The following is a 14,978-nucleotide window of genomic DNA, read 5'->3' on the forward strand; positions in this document are numbered from 1 at the left end:
GCTGAGGGGAGACCTCATCGCCCTCTACAACTACCTGAAAGGAGGTTGCAGAGAGCTGGGGATGAGTCTCTTTAACCAAGTAATAAGCAAAAGAACAAGAGGTAATGGCCTCAAGTTGCTCCAGGGAAGGTTTAGACTGGATATTAGGAAATATTTCTTTACAGAACGGGTTGTTAGACGTTGGAATGGGCTGCCCAGGGAGGTGGTGGAGTCCCCATCCCTGGAAGTGTTTAAGAGTCAGGTTGACATAGTGCTGAGGGATATGGTGGAGTTGGGAACTGTCAGTGCTAGGTTAACGGTTGGACTGGATGATCTTCAAGGTCCTTTCCAACCTAGATGGTTCTGTTCTGTTTTATTACTGTTTCTTCTTGCATTTCTATGAAGACATAAGAGTGATCTAGTGGTAAGAATTAGATGTTTGATAAGGAATGAAATACTTATAAATTGTATCACCTATTTATTCGTTGTAGTGGAGTAAATATCAGGCTGTAATTACTTTTTGGTGGGCTCTGTATTGTAGCTGAAAAGCTTTTGACATTTGTGCTTTTCCAATTTGTAATTGAAAAATTATTTTAAAATCCTTGAATGCAAGAGCTTTGTGGTTCTTGATAACAACTGACTGTAAAAAAAAAAAACAAAAAAAACGTAATCAAATCAGAGGGAGTTGTCAACTAAGGTGCTAGAGAACTAATTAAAAAACCTGATAATTAATAGAGGAAATGATACAAGGTGGGGAAGGCCTGCATAATATAATGAGTTTGTTTTTTTTTTCTTAAAGTGGAGGGGGGGGAAAAAGCAACCATGTCAGGGAAAGAAGAATGAAGTAGAGAAACAAGAAATAAAGGAAAAGAAATAGCATAAATTGATATTCCTCACAAAGATTAGTTTTTACACTAAGGCAGCAAGGATAAACCAGTGAATGCGTAGAAGATGTAGAGTCATTTATTCATTTCATGGATAAGAGTGGTAATATTCCCTTGCTGATCAGGTAAAATTCTAGGTTTTGATATTTTGATACCTGAAAGTTAACAGATCAAGGAGGATTGAAGGAAATAGTATAACTAAACACCTCAGAGGCAGTTATCAAAAATATCAATATTTAAATTTGTGTGGCTTATCCAAATGTTCAGTAAAGAGTATGTTCAGGTAAGAGTATTTTAAAGTCCTCTAAATACCTCAAAATGGTGAACATCAAGGAGTGAAGGCCAGGGTGGTTACTCAGGAGGGCCCAGGTGACATGCTGCTCTCTGGTAAAACCAGAAACAGAGCAGCAGACTTCTTTGGCTCCTGGTTCTGCAGGAAAGTGGATTGAACTGCCTTATGTTGAAACAAGTTGTGTTACCATTTCTACCCTCATTTCCTAGCATCTGTGGAAGTGTGGTGGTTTTTTTTTTTTTTTTTAAATTTTATTATGGGACTACCAATCAATTTTTCTTTAAAGGAACAGGACTTTGGTCTAATGCTGCATGCCTTGCGCATCTCATATTTAGTGGCATTAAATTAATAAATGGTTAAGCTACTTTTCTGTCTGTTAAATGGTTATTTTTGCCCTATTTGGTGTAGGGCAGTTGTGCATAAGGAAATTATAGGAACATATTTGAATCAGAATTTCTATTTGAAAATACAGTTCTGTTGCTCCCAGCATTTTATTAAAATGTGTGAAATACATTTCCATTAAGCTGTTTGCATTGCTGCTTAAAATGAGAAAATAATTTCTGTGCTTTGATAATACACTAGTTCAAACTAATATCTGTCATTGTTTCTTTTTATTCTAGTACACTGTAAAGCAGCAGTATCAAAGGCTCAAAAATGTTGATAAATGAGTGATCTATTCCACATGAGAATTAGTGTCTGCGCTGTACCTTGGCAAGAAATTTGAATGCAGAAGGGTAAGCTGTTTTAATTGTTGCTATGAACTGCTTTACAGAAAATGATTATGCAAATATTTGAATTTTTTTTGTTTGAGTAGAGTCCACTGGAGTGAATGATTCAAGTTAGATTTTTTTTGTTTGTTTGTTTTCCATTTAAAGTGCTTGTAACAAAGCCAAAAGACTAAGTTTATAGGTTTTGGGGGTTAGAGAGGTGCTTCTGTCCATTTGCCCTATTAAACAGTACACTTGACATGAAGTCAGCTGCTGGGCATATGGCAGGACCAAGTTGTTGACCCAAAGCTCTCACAGTCTAAGTAATTGTGTTTCAGTAACCCTTTTGATGAGTGAGAGAATAATGCTTGTTGGCATGACTATTACAAATTGGCTTTTCCCCTCTTTTTTCTTCCCCCTTTTTTTTATTCCCCTCCCTTCTCCAGAAGTGATAACTCAGTGCTTAGATTGATAACACTGCTGCAGTCCACTGAAGCTGCAGTCTCTTTGCTTCTCTACTCTTTAGTCTAGAGAGAAAGGCTTGTCTGGATAAAGGAGAGGCAGCAGCTGTGAGTTTCCATTGAATTATTGGAAAAAAGGAAATATTTGGGGACTTGCAATGTTATGGATAAGAGTTTATGGAAGTGGTTGTGATATACTTGTCAAAAACATTAAATAATTTAAATGTTTTCTAAGTGTGGGTAGGGAACTAGGAACTTCTGGAAAACGGAATGTTTAGCTCAGTGAAAGAAAGATAAGCTAAAACTATGTAACAATTTTTATTGTTCTGAGGTGAGGATAAGTGAAAGTATTTGTTTAGCAGCCTAGTGGTTAACAAAAACTTTCTCTTGGCTTGCTTATTCCAGTTGCAGCAGTGTGCTTTAGAGCAAGTGAATACCTCTTCATTTGATTATAAATCCCCAAATCTGTAGAAGTACCTCTGAGAAAGTGTAGAGCTGAAGTCAGATTAGGCTGAGTCAGTCTGTTGATGCTGCTGGCTTTCCCAAAGGTTATCTTTAATCTGGCATCAAGATGGCTATTGCAATGATATTACAGCCTCTTCAAAGTACTCGCATGATTTCATTACTTCTCAAAAACAGATCACTAGTGTGCAGTTCCCTTCTGATCTCCTGTGTGTATATTGATGTCTCCCAGCATAGGTGGTATGCGCATACTATGTTTCAAGTAAAAGTTCCTTGGATTTTGAATTATTGCTACAGCATTATCTTGTACGATGACCAAGGATGACTTGAGTTACTCCTGATTTTCAGGAAGTCAGTGTGTGTGTTTATGACTTCATACTGTTACTTCCCAATTCTGCTTCAGACAGGTCCTATGGTTCTCATTTCCTGGATGGTTAGGATGAAAGGCTGTCATTCATTACTTTCTTTCTAAAATAAAACAACGGGTATACAAGTCCTTAGGTTTCTTCCTTAGACTCTTTCACTACTTAAGCGAGAGTTCCTTGTTGAAAGATCTTTCTGATGGGATATATGGGAACTGAGACAAAAAAAAAGGTGGGGGGGGGAGGTGGAGAGAAATAATTAAAAACAAAAAAAATCAAAGCTTGCCAGTTGCAAAAGGATCTTGTAGCCTGGGAACAAATGGGAGGAGACAGATTCTTTCTGACAACAGCCACTGAAAGTCTCTCCTATGTACTGGATTCTCCTTTTATCTCTGCACTTGAAAAAGACTACCTAATGGGTCTCTCCTTCCACAGGGTGGGGTAAAGCCAGACCCACTGGCAAAAAATATTGTTGGTAGCACTCATTGCCAGTCTAAAACACAGAATCATTTTGTAGATATAAACTTAAAACAGATTTATTTAAGATGCTTAGATACAAATTCTTTTGCTGATTTGCAGCAGGCTTATGTAGTATTTGGAATTCTAGAATTTAAAGACAAAGCTGGTTTTATGTGCCAAGTCCTTTATTTTAAGAACATTGAACCCTTGGGCTTTTAAAGGTGTATGTAGTTTTAGCGTCCATCACTTACGGAGAGTGTAGTGTTGCAAAGTTACAGCAAAAATTACATGGAAAATGCATAGACACACAGAGAGATCTTAGGGACCAAATGAATCACTGACACTTTCAAAATCAGATGTTGACCAGTGATAGGATCTAAAAACTCCAAAATGGTGAACATGTTCTAATTTCACTGTAGTGAAGTTAAAAGAAGTGTTTCAACTTCCCTTTGTTATTTTGCAGAGGGTTAGAATTCATTTTTACTGTAGCAGTGATGTACTGCGGTAGTAAATGGTAGGAGGTTCTAGCATGCATGACCTGGTTCAGCTGGATAGCACTATTGATCTTCTTCTCAGTGCCTCTGCTTTAGTTAATTTTAACTTAATTTTCTGATTCTTGATTAGCTCAGTGGGAAGTTGTCATTATAGCATTTGACTCCCTAAGGACATGATCTGTAAGGCAGATTTTTCCAGTAGAGGGTCATGACTCAGCTAATTTACACATAATTTAAACAGCAGTTGGCCTAATACCCTGAAGTGTAATTTGAGATACTTTGAAGTCCAACAATGTGATAGCGGAAGTTAGTGTTTCTGTTAAGTACTCTTTAGAGACCTGCAGGAGGGGCCAGTGGGACATGTAATGCCCCTTGTGTTCTTTTTTTCAATAGGTATGTGAAGTTAAAAACTCAAGATTAAGAAGGCAGTTGCACTTAATGCAGAATTGCCATATAACATTTCATTGGGAAAGCTTTGTTTCATCAAAGGTGCCATAATATTTGTTTGCCCAGACTCTGTATTTGGGTTTATATTTTAATGGCCTATTCAAATAAATGAGCATAATAAAAATGTCTTCATGTGGTTAGAGCAAGCTAATGAACTCTGACTTTTGTGTTTACTGATGTTTCACATTTCTTGTAAGTTTAATGCAGAGCTGTGTTCAGTTACTTAAAACCATTTTTGTAAGAAACAAAGAAAACTTCAACAGATGGGTTTGTGTTGTTTTGTTTTGTTTTGTTTTTTTTCCCTCCCCTGCCCGGTTCCCTGACAAAGTTGGCTGTGCAGAACCGCTGGTGCCAGTGCAGAAGGGAAGCATAAATGGGAGTGTTTGGGGACAGAAGGCAGTGAGGAGCACAACAGCTCCAAGAGTGTGTGTAATCATATATGAAACTAATTTTGTGACTAATGATAGAGTAACATCAGAGCTAAATATGTTTGAATGGCTATGTTTCTGTGAAGTGGTTTTCAGTGACACAGATGGTGAATAGTTAAAGTGCATTAGCAAAGTTTCTAAAAGAAACAGAAGCTACTGTCTAGATTGTTTTTTAAGTAGCTATACTTCAATATGATTAAGTAAAAACTGTACGAAACATTATCTCATAGGGTGATAACTAAATTGATGGGACCTGGTTAGGATATGTATGTTTTAGTAAGTAATATTAACCATGTATAGCTAATAAATATATACATTAAAAAGAGTTTTTACCTTAAACCAAAACCATTTTTGTATTTATATAGTGTATTTGTATGGTGTTCTGAGTGTGGCAAAATATACTAAGATGATGTTCAAATACGAGGGCGGAGTTGTTACGTCCACAGTCTGAATTTTGAAAATTCTTCCTATAGATCTTTAAGCCTACAAGAAAAGCAGTGAAATCTAGTCTTAATTGCAAGGTGTGTGCCTGATTGGGTTGGTTTGTTCTTTCTGTGTGTGTGCGCATTTTATTGATTCAGAAGTGGATCCTGTTTTTAGGGGACAGAAAAAGTTTCAGTGTACCAGTAAAGATCTGTGAGCTAGGTATCGTTGACCATGATCTGCTTATTTAAAGCTTCATTTCTCTCCTTTGCTATTTCTGCCAAGCTGCCACCGTACCTCCTGTCTGTCTGCCACTGGATCTCTGCTTCCCCTTCCAAACAGCTAGACTGGTTTTATCACTGCTTTTTCTTAGTTCTCTTTATTGTCTGTGATACTGGCGAGGAGCCAGCCAAGGCTGCAGCCAGATGATTCAAAATGCAACATTTCTTCCAGGCCTGTTTCAAGGTATTACCTTGAGCTTCTTACAGTCACCTGTATTACAGGCATCCTGCCATTTGGGAGAGAGTCACTCCTTTTTAGAGGGCCATTAAACTTTTGAAAGTTTGCAGGTGGTGAAGATTCTGTCACATTTCTAATTAAATTGTTCTTTATAGGCACTTATCCTTTTTTTTTAACCTGCTTCTAGGTTGCATTATTTTTATTTTTAGTTCAGCCTTAGGCTTTAGCATCTCTGAAAGTCAACCAGCTATATCATTTTAAAACATTTTTATTTCAAACTTTTTGCAGTGTTATTAAAATAAATGGGTGCATTGCAGTGCCTTTTGGCATAATGTGTAAGGTCAAACTCTAATTACCCTTTAGTTTAAGGTGTGTTTGAGACATGCAATTCTAGCTGCCTTATCCCTGTTAAGTTAAATAACCATAAGAACTGAGGACTCGCCTATAGAAGAAGGGGATTCATCAGTACCATGATCTGCTGTCATTCAGAAGTGTCAGTAGCCAGAGAACCTGCTCGATGCAGCTGATGAAGTTCTTGGATGTCCTGCTGCATCAGTGCTCCAGTCTTTACACTTAGCTGTAATCTAACAGAATAGGCTGGTTGACTTTATGCATGACCCAAGGAATGAAATGGGTTTCCCACCCCAGTGACTGTCCAGCATGACAGGTGGAGATAAGTGTGTCTTAAGTGGTTTCCAAAAAAGCTGTCAACAGCCTGAATACATGTAATCTGTGTTTAAAAAAAGCAAACAAACAAAAATTTAACAGATTTTGTTCTTGCTTTGTGACTCTTCCCAGTTGCCCTCCCAAACCACAAATATTGCTTGAACTGTGTTTGGAAGAAATGCCCGAGTCTGTAGTGTGCCTGTTTGCTATCTAAATGCTTAGTTGGGTTCATGATGTTCTGCTGTTGATTTTCCTCCTCAAAACTTTCTTCGTTTCTTTACTTAGCTACAAAAAATACGACATCCGGCCTTACTAGTAATACATAATGGCTATCACTATTTATAGAGGTATACCTTTCACTATGAGTAAACAGATGAATCGAAGTGTCAGAGCTCAACTCATACGGTTTTGTGAGACAACTCTATAGTATATTTTATTCTTTATAGTAGAGATGTAGACAGAGAAGTTACACAGCCCTCCTTTATCTAACTCTCAATCCTGTTTTTAAATGTAAGTCTGTTCTTTTCATACTTCTGAGTTGTGGTAAAGCATTAAATCAAAAACCAGTCAATCCATCTGTGGTAAGCAGCTCAGTGGCTTTGCATAGCAGATATTTATTTATTAGGTAACTTTTTTTTTTTTTAAATCTGGCACCTGTTACATGATATGTGAAATTAAAAAAAACCTTGTTCTAAACTTGCAAATGCAATCTGTTGCTAATTCTTACTTTCATTTATCAATTACTTTATTTTTAAGAACTCTGTCCCTAAAGTTAACATTCCTAACAAGTATGAAGAGGTTTGTATTTTTTATGTTCTCCTGAAGTTAAAAGATAACTATAGTATTTTTTTCAATGCTTTTGAGTTGGGGAAAGAATCACATTTCATGTCTCAATGGTTATGGATTTAGCATGAAAACATGTAATATTCTTGCTAAGAATCAAGATACTGTATTGTAATTCAGTTTCATTTTATTTTCTCATTGTTTATATATTTGGTTTTATATTTATAAATCACTGCCTGTAATTTGGTTCCAGAACTGGAACATTTACCAACTTGTTATGTTAATCTAAGTTACAAGGCTGATTATGGCGTTTTTTAGACAGAGGTACCATAACTAAATTTAAAAAGGTTAATAATAACATAAATATAAAAGTAATAAAGTGCCGCCGCCTCCTTCTCCCATTTGGATTACTTCCTTCTTGTAATAAGTTGCTTCTTCCTTTTCATCCTTGCCTTGAACTGTGTTGTACCACAGAAGTGGGAAGACTGGAGCTATCTAAAGTGTATTCAAAGTCCTACGTGTATTAGAAGTGATGTTTCCACAGTTCTGTAACCCTATTTCGTGATTTTATTAACTTTTTTGTAATTGGGACACTTTCACTTACTCCTGGAATGGAAATAGAAAGACCAACTAGGCTTTCAAATGTTTGAAAAACAATGCAAGTGAAGATCTGTTGCTTTGCCTAAATATTGTCTAGACTGTAAATGATATCCTTGTTCATAACATTTTGAGGGGTTTTATATAAGTCTCTACCTTGACAGCTCAAAAACTCCATACGTGATCTAGCTGTTAATAAAAACTTGCCTAATTGGCTCACTAGACATGTATACTATTTAAAACACCTCATTTTTGCATTTTTTAAGTGACTGGAATTTGAGAGGGAGAGAACAAAATCCAAACAAAGAAGATTTCTGAATAAATGTAATTGAATCTTGCTAGATTTAAACCAGAATCTACTTTGACAGGAACATTTAGATTTTGGTTATTTAAAAAAAACCCCAAAACAACAGACCTGGAAAGCCAAATAGGTCATGTTTCAGTGATGCAAGAATAACAGAAAATAAAGGCCCTCTGTATTACTGTTTTTAACACCAGGGCATTTAAAAAAAAATAAATTTGAAGTCCTGTGAAGTTCATAGCACCTAAAATGAAAGCATTTTTAAAGAAACTTCAAAAAATCAGAAACATGAAGATTAATTTACCATATTTTAAATTAATTTTTTAATGCTGATCTGGGGTTCGTGGTTGTGTGGTGTTAAGTAGGGATTCTCTCACAGGTCCTCTTCTACATGCTGCCTTCATTCTTTCCTCTTCAAGAATGTTTTATTTTCCTGGATGAATTTAATCCTTTTTGCAGACTTATGGCCCTGAAAGTAACTCTCAGGCATGACCATTATCATGTATTTACTCTGCCATACTGGGACATTAATATGTAAGACTCTTAAAAAGCATATATGCTTGACTGCCCCTCTGCCTTTGGCAGCAGCCTGGGGCTGAGGTGACAGCCCTAAGGGGTGGGTGCTGTGTTATGATGATCTATGAAGAGTACTCTCTTACCTTTGAATAAATGACATGGCTCAGTGCTTTGCAATTTTTTTATCACTAAGGCACTGTATATTTTGTGAATTGTCATTCACACAATGTTTCAACAGATTCCTGAACAACAGTGTTCATCTAAAACTGCCAGTCTCAAGACTCTTGGTTTATTCCCCCCTCCACTGAGTTGTTCAAAATTAAAACTTGCATCTGAATATTATTATACACCTCTGATTGTTTTACTTTGTGGGTGTTCTCTCAAAATACAGGGCATGTTTCCAGGTGTTTGGTTCCCACCACCTGATTCTGTGTGTTTTTTCTATATGCTTTTAAATATGGTCTCTCCAGTGGGTTCTGTCCTTTACTGCTCAGTGGTGAGAGAAGTATGTTGTCCTGAACATCAGCCTCTATGTTTCTGCTCTTCCATCTATAGAATGCAGCTCTGACCTATGAAGTTGCAAGCCCTTATTGTGTGATTAAAAAAAGTGTCAAATACTATGATAGTGACAGCTACATGGGTATTTAAGAACAACATAATTAAGCCAGGTGATTTCCTAGTAACTCAATTGCCACTAAGCTTAGAGAAATGATTTACTGAAGTTTAGTGAATTTCTGTTAATCAGATAAGCTGTGTTAATTGCACAGATAAGGCTTCATGACAAGTGCAAGATAAAGCACAGTATTTTAACTTTGAGTGAAAGTGGCAATTTGTTACAAATTTGAAGGCAAGTTTATTTTTCTTTAATTCTTTCATTTGAAGAGTTGTAGACCTTGCTGCTCTAAAATTAGCCCCAATTGATAACATGATAAAACTGACTTTGTACTTGGAAATATCACAAGATTGTATTGTTATACATCTTGGACTGCACTAAAATCTAGCATAGAGTTTAGTGGTGGATATCACAGAGAATTTGAACTATGTTCTTGGCCTTTACAATGATATTTTGTGCTCAAATTTTGATGCCACTGGGTAGGTATCTTTTCAACAGCAGAAATGCAGCATACTAACTTGCTGAAGAGGAAGATTGACAGATCTCTGATGGCTAGCAGCCTACTGAATAAAGATAGTTCTCAAAATTAACTTTTTCAACAGGGGGGAAAAAGCAGTGTCTGCTAGCATTCCATTCATCACTGATGAAGTTCTATACAATTTGGTACTGACTGAGTGCGGAAAAAGTACCAATTTCAAACTGGTACAATACGGATAAGTAAAAAGAGGTATCAAAGAATGATTCTTTGTATGGGTAAAAAAAAAATAATTTTGACTTTGGAATGAAAAATGCTGATCTAATGCAGCAAAACATCAATTTATATAATTTTGGTCAACATATTGTAATGGAGTATTTACAAATCAGGCAAATCAATAGAAGTAAATGTTACAAGTGAAGTGGTTCATCACCCAGAGCTAAGCAAAGGTTTGGTTTCACGTGAATGAATCTCTTCAGTGCTGGAGAACTTGGAAAAAGTGCCAGAATGCAGGTGTCTAAAAAAACAAAAACAAAACAACCCAAAACTGGAAAAACAAAAAACAAACCGAAAAAACCTAACTCTTTTTAATGTGAGTTGTAGGATAGAGTTGAAGGTGATATGTGGATGACAATTCAGGGCACAAATGTGTGTCTCATGCAAAGCCACCTAGGGAGGATGCACAGGAAAGTTTTACTGGGTTTTGTGCGTGCATTTTCTCCCTCTTGCTTTAACCAAAAAAGGGGAAAAGAAAACCCTGAAATGTAAATAACATCCTTTTGACAGGAAGCTCTGCAACAGTGCAGACCTATATTTGTACCACTCCATTAGACTAGTCCTGCAAAATCTGAAGACTGCTAACATTTTAAATAATACAGTTGCAAAGTATTTGAAGACAAGATATCCCCTTAGTGCCATGAAATAGTAACAAAACCACAATTAACCCAAAGCAACAAATCGCTGAATAAAATTGCATGGTAAATGTATGATTATTTCCAAAATCAGATAATTGAGCAGAATTCAAGGTATGGTGGTGAATCGCTCCTCCTTTTATTCCAGGTCATTGGAGGAGAAACTCCTTGGATATAAATTTCTTCAATTTCTTAAATGAAAAGTAAGCACATGATTTGGCAAAGAACTTGCTCAAGTGAACTATCCTATGTTCATAGAGCAACAGCAAGGAATATGAGATGCTGTCAATATCAAAAGGATTCATTAAGCTCGGATGGCCAGCTAGGACCATTTGAAAGACAGAATACCTACTGCTGTGAGGATCCCAAAATCAGAGTGAGGAGAGTGAGCTTACTGTCAAGCTTCACTGGAATCCATGGTGAATGCCTCGAATATGTACAAATTCAGTGATTCACAGTATTACCATGGGCAGAGGAGGAACAGGTAGGGGTGTCATCCATCCCCTTTTGTTGATCCTAGCTGTGTTATTGGTCATAACATGAGGAATGGGTCCATAAAATTAGTGGAAGTTGGTACTGTCCTGTTTGTAGTTCCACTTTTCTCCCTTTCTACTTTGAAACCTCCATTTAGCTTTCAGTTACTGAAATAGTAGTGAGATCTTCTGTTTGAAAAGTTATATTCTGGTTCTGTAGTAATGTTATGCTAACTATAAATCAAAGAAGAACTCTAAGCTTTCTGTAAAGAATTTGTCAAGAAAATATCTCCATTTTAATGTCTTGAACAACTGCTAGAAAATATTTTCAGTTGAGAGAAATCCTTAAACAGGAATGTGAAGTTTGGAAGTTTTACTGCGTCTGTCAGTTCTTCCAGTGACATTGGGAGGCCATGTATTGTGTCTCTGTCTTGATTTATTCATCTACAAGACAGAATGATAATAATCTCATAGGAGTACTTATAAACTTTACCTAACGTCAGTGAATGCTTCTACATCCTTTGTTGAAAGATTTCATAAATGCTAAGTGCATTATGGGAGAGGAAGCAGCTTCCACAGTATTAATAAGCAACTACCTTCCTTTGTTATACCAATTTTATCTCCAGCATTAGTTTGGAAAAAAAAAAAAAAAAAGAATAATTTGGCTTATTAGTTCTGACTCCTTTATGTTTCTTCCCCTGGGGAAGAGGGCATGGGGGATGTATGAAACTCCAGAGAATTTGAAGGAAATTCAGGGGTTGGTTAATTTGTTTTAACTTAAGGTTGCTTTCAAATCACATTTTTCCTTTTGGCTGCTTTGTTAAGTGCTGGTGTTTGGTTGTGTATATATAGTGTAAATTAAAAGACTGCAAGTACTGGCTCGATTCTAATGACATTTGAAAAGTTAATACCTACTAACCGGTGTAGACTCCAGTCTGAGTGTTAAAGCTATTTGGGTTTCAGGGGCAGCATGTTGAGGTTTTACTGCTTGAAAAGAATTATTATACTAGCAGCTTCGGCAGTATTTTCATTTTGAAGGAGCCACAAAGTGAGAAGAATATTTTAGTTTGGCTCCTATAGTAATTATGCTCTAATCTTCTTGCTTCTGATTTTAATGGAGTTTAAAAACATTGGTGGTATTAATAGTTCTTGTGCTTTCTTTAAGAAGTCAGAGTCCGGTTATAATAAAGGATAATTTCTGAAAGGTTAAACACACAAAGCTAAACCTGTTTTGAAAAATGTCACTGAGCTGTGACCAGCAGGGTATACTTTGGAAAATCCAGTTAGCAGAGACACATATTCTTGGATGAAATAGAAAGGTGAGATTAATTTTGTGCAATCATTTGTGCAGTGGAATTCCCAAAAGATTTAAATATAGGTAGTTCAAGAAACAAATTAGAGCTTGCATGCTCACATTCATAAACACAGTGAAGAAAAAGGAGCATAGAGGTTTGGCAGAGTCATGGGGAACCTTCTATACACAAATACTACTTAATGTCTCCATTACTCCCAGCTTGCAACAATATTTTCTTTTCAGTTCCTTTCCAGCTTATCAAGGCATGTAAGTAATTTCACATATTGCTTTATGCTTTCAGTTTTCAAGGCAACTTCTAATTAGTGATTTTGATTTTAAACTTTGTCCCCACCAACCATACCAGAACTACTTTTCTTCGTATTTTTTTCTTTATATGTAGAAAATTTTATGTACTGATGTGGTTTACATCAGTATTGGTGAGATACTGATTTCCTTCTTTGAGAAGTACAGTTCTTGTCAAGTGACGTAGATGCTGCTGTTCTGCAACAGCTACTTAAAATTTTGTTTATAATGGCAGAGTCAAAGATGTTTGTAAGAATTCAGTAACAGTCCTTTTTGTCTGCATGGTATCAGTGAACCAGTTGAGAGTGCACATCTATGCATGTGCATATATATTCAACCAATTTGCAAAGAATGAGCTTTGCTTGAGTCGTCTTGCATAAGTTTTCCATTACAACAGAATGGGTTTTGGAAAAGCACAGAAAACTGTAGCTAAAGATGTGGTGTGTTTGAGCAGGATTTTTATAGCACTGGAACATAATGACTATTCCCTATTACAGAAATTCTCATATGTTGCTGTATTTCTCAATTATTACCTTTGTGCTCAATTTTTTTACACAAATTTAAAACTGCAGTAGGAGCAAGACTGTTAAAGATAGTAATTTAACACAAGCTTGTTCTTTTTCAGTATTCCTAGCTGTTGAACTTCTGTGAAATACTTAAATATCAGTAGAGATGCTCATCTGTCTCTTGTATGGTTGATTCTTTCATTGTATAGCAACAATAAAGTGTTTTGGAAAAGCACATTCAAGGAGTGTTTGTGAAATTGTGTTTGTATATGAATCCAAAACATCAAGTAATTTAATTTTCATTAGCCACTACCAGTATTATTTGTATGTGATTGTCCTGGAAGTAATTTAAGTAATCTGCATAGTTATGTGTGATTCATAAAATTGGCAACATCAGTGTATGTTGTTAGGGGAAGGAGAAGAGGAGAGACTAGCATGTAGTTTGGTGTAACGGTTGCATATAGGGTACAGTTTTATGCTGATGGTTCTGATTCTGTTTCACCAGCTGACTCCTAGGTTTGTTTTTTGAAAGCAGTGTTTTCTCAAGTGCATGAGTGCAGTAGAGAGTCATTTTATGTTCTGTGGTTTTCCTGCAGTTTCTTCTCTTGAAATAGAGTGTGTGGTGATAGCTGACTGGGAGAAGAGTCTCTATGGCCATGCGTTGCAAGGATCTCATGAAAGAGTATATGCATGCTGATGGAGTTTTACTCTTCAGATAGGAGGACAGCTGTTAGCCCCTGCAAGGTGTGCTTTCCAAGGAAGTCTGGATATTGGTGCTGACTGGTAGGGACAGATGTTAAAGGTGTGTGAATATAGGTCAAGTGCAGTTAACATGCAGTTGTCACCTGCACAAATACATTTGAAAATCTGGTCTAAATGGAGTCATATTTGATACCCTGTGAATCCATATACAGAGTGCTTGAAACCTTGGTAGCAAAGCTTAAATTTCTGAAAGGACTGAAGTGCTGTGACACTGTCAGGTTTTTGCTTCAGTGTTTACGAATCTAGTCAGTGTACCTAAAGCCATAGAACAGAGTTGGTAGCTCAGATCTGCGTAGAAAGAAGGGGAAAACAAATGCCTCACGTAGGCATTTACGCCATTCAGCAGGAAACTGTCAGGCAAGGGTCCATTTCTAGTTTTTAAGCACTGTTCTTCTGAAGTTTGGGGTTTTTTTCTTCTCTTTTTTTTTTTTTTTTCTCTCCCCCCTCTCAGTTTCCAAGAGAAAAGCCTAAAAACTACTTTAATTGAAAAGATGGCAGGTGTTGGTACCTACTTTTCACATCCCTCTCCTTTTACATCCAGTACTTCAGTTACGGGATCAGTCACCGAATCTGCTGTTAGCAATTGTCTGAATTTTCTTCGTATCGTTAGGAGGATTACTTGTATTTATTTCTCTCCTCTGGTTTTGAGGGTTCAGCACAGAATGGTGCCTACCTGGGGAGTGAGCTGCTATGCATCATTGACAAAGTACCCTATGCTTGTAAAGGACAGAAGATACTCTTTCGTGCCCAAATGTTGGAGATGCCTCACTGAGGATTTTTCCATGGAGAGGTGAACAAATTGTGAACATGATGTTAGACTTGCAGCATATTTCAACCACATGGAAGTTAACTGCAGCAGGGACTGGAATCACATCTTCCCAGTCCCAAGTAGCCAGTACTATTCTATGTGTGATAACGATG

At 36.7% G+C, this 14,978-nt stretch overlaps 1 protein-coding gene across 4 annotated transcripts in view; it reads left to right on the plus strand.

Moving 5' to 3' along the window:
* GULP1 (GULP PTB domain containing engulfment adaptor 1) overlaps window positions 1-14,978 on the plus strand; it is a 165,435-nt gene that overhangs the window by 58,822 nt on the left and 91,635 nt on the right. For 3 of the 4 annotated variants that reach the window (XM_074872678.1, XM_074872675.1, XM_074872679.1), the window contains exon 2: window positions 1,776-1,889. The exons of the other annotated variant lie outside the window; for it this stretch is intronic. The gene's annotated coding sequence lies outside the window, so the exon portion shown is untranslated. The remainder of the gene's footprint in view (window positions 1-1,775; window positions 1,890-14,978) is intronic. 4 annotated transcript variants of the gene reach the window in all.

Source organism: Strix uralensis, chromosome 6, assembly GCF_047716275.1.
Source record: "Strix uralensis isolate ZFMK-TIS-50842 chromosome 6, bStrUra1, whole genome shotgun sequence".
Lineage (NCBI taxonomy): Eukaryota > Metazoa > Chordata > Aves > Strigiformes > Strigidae > Strix > Strix uralensis.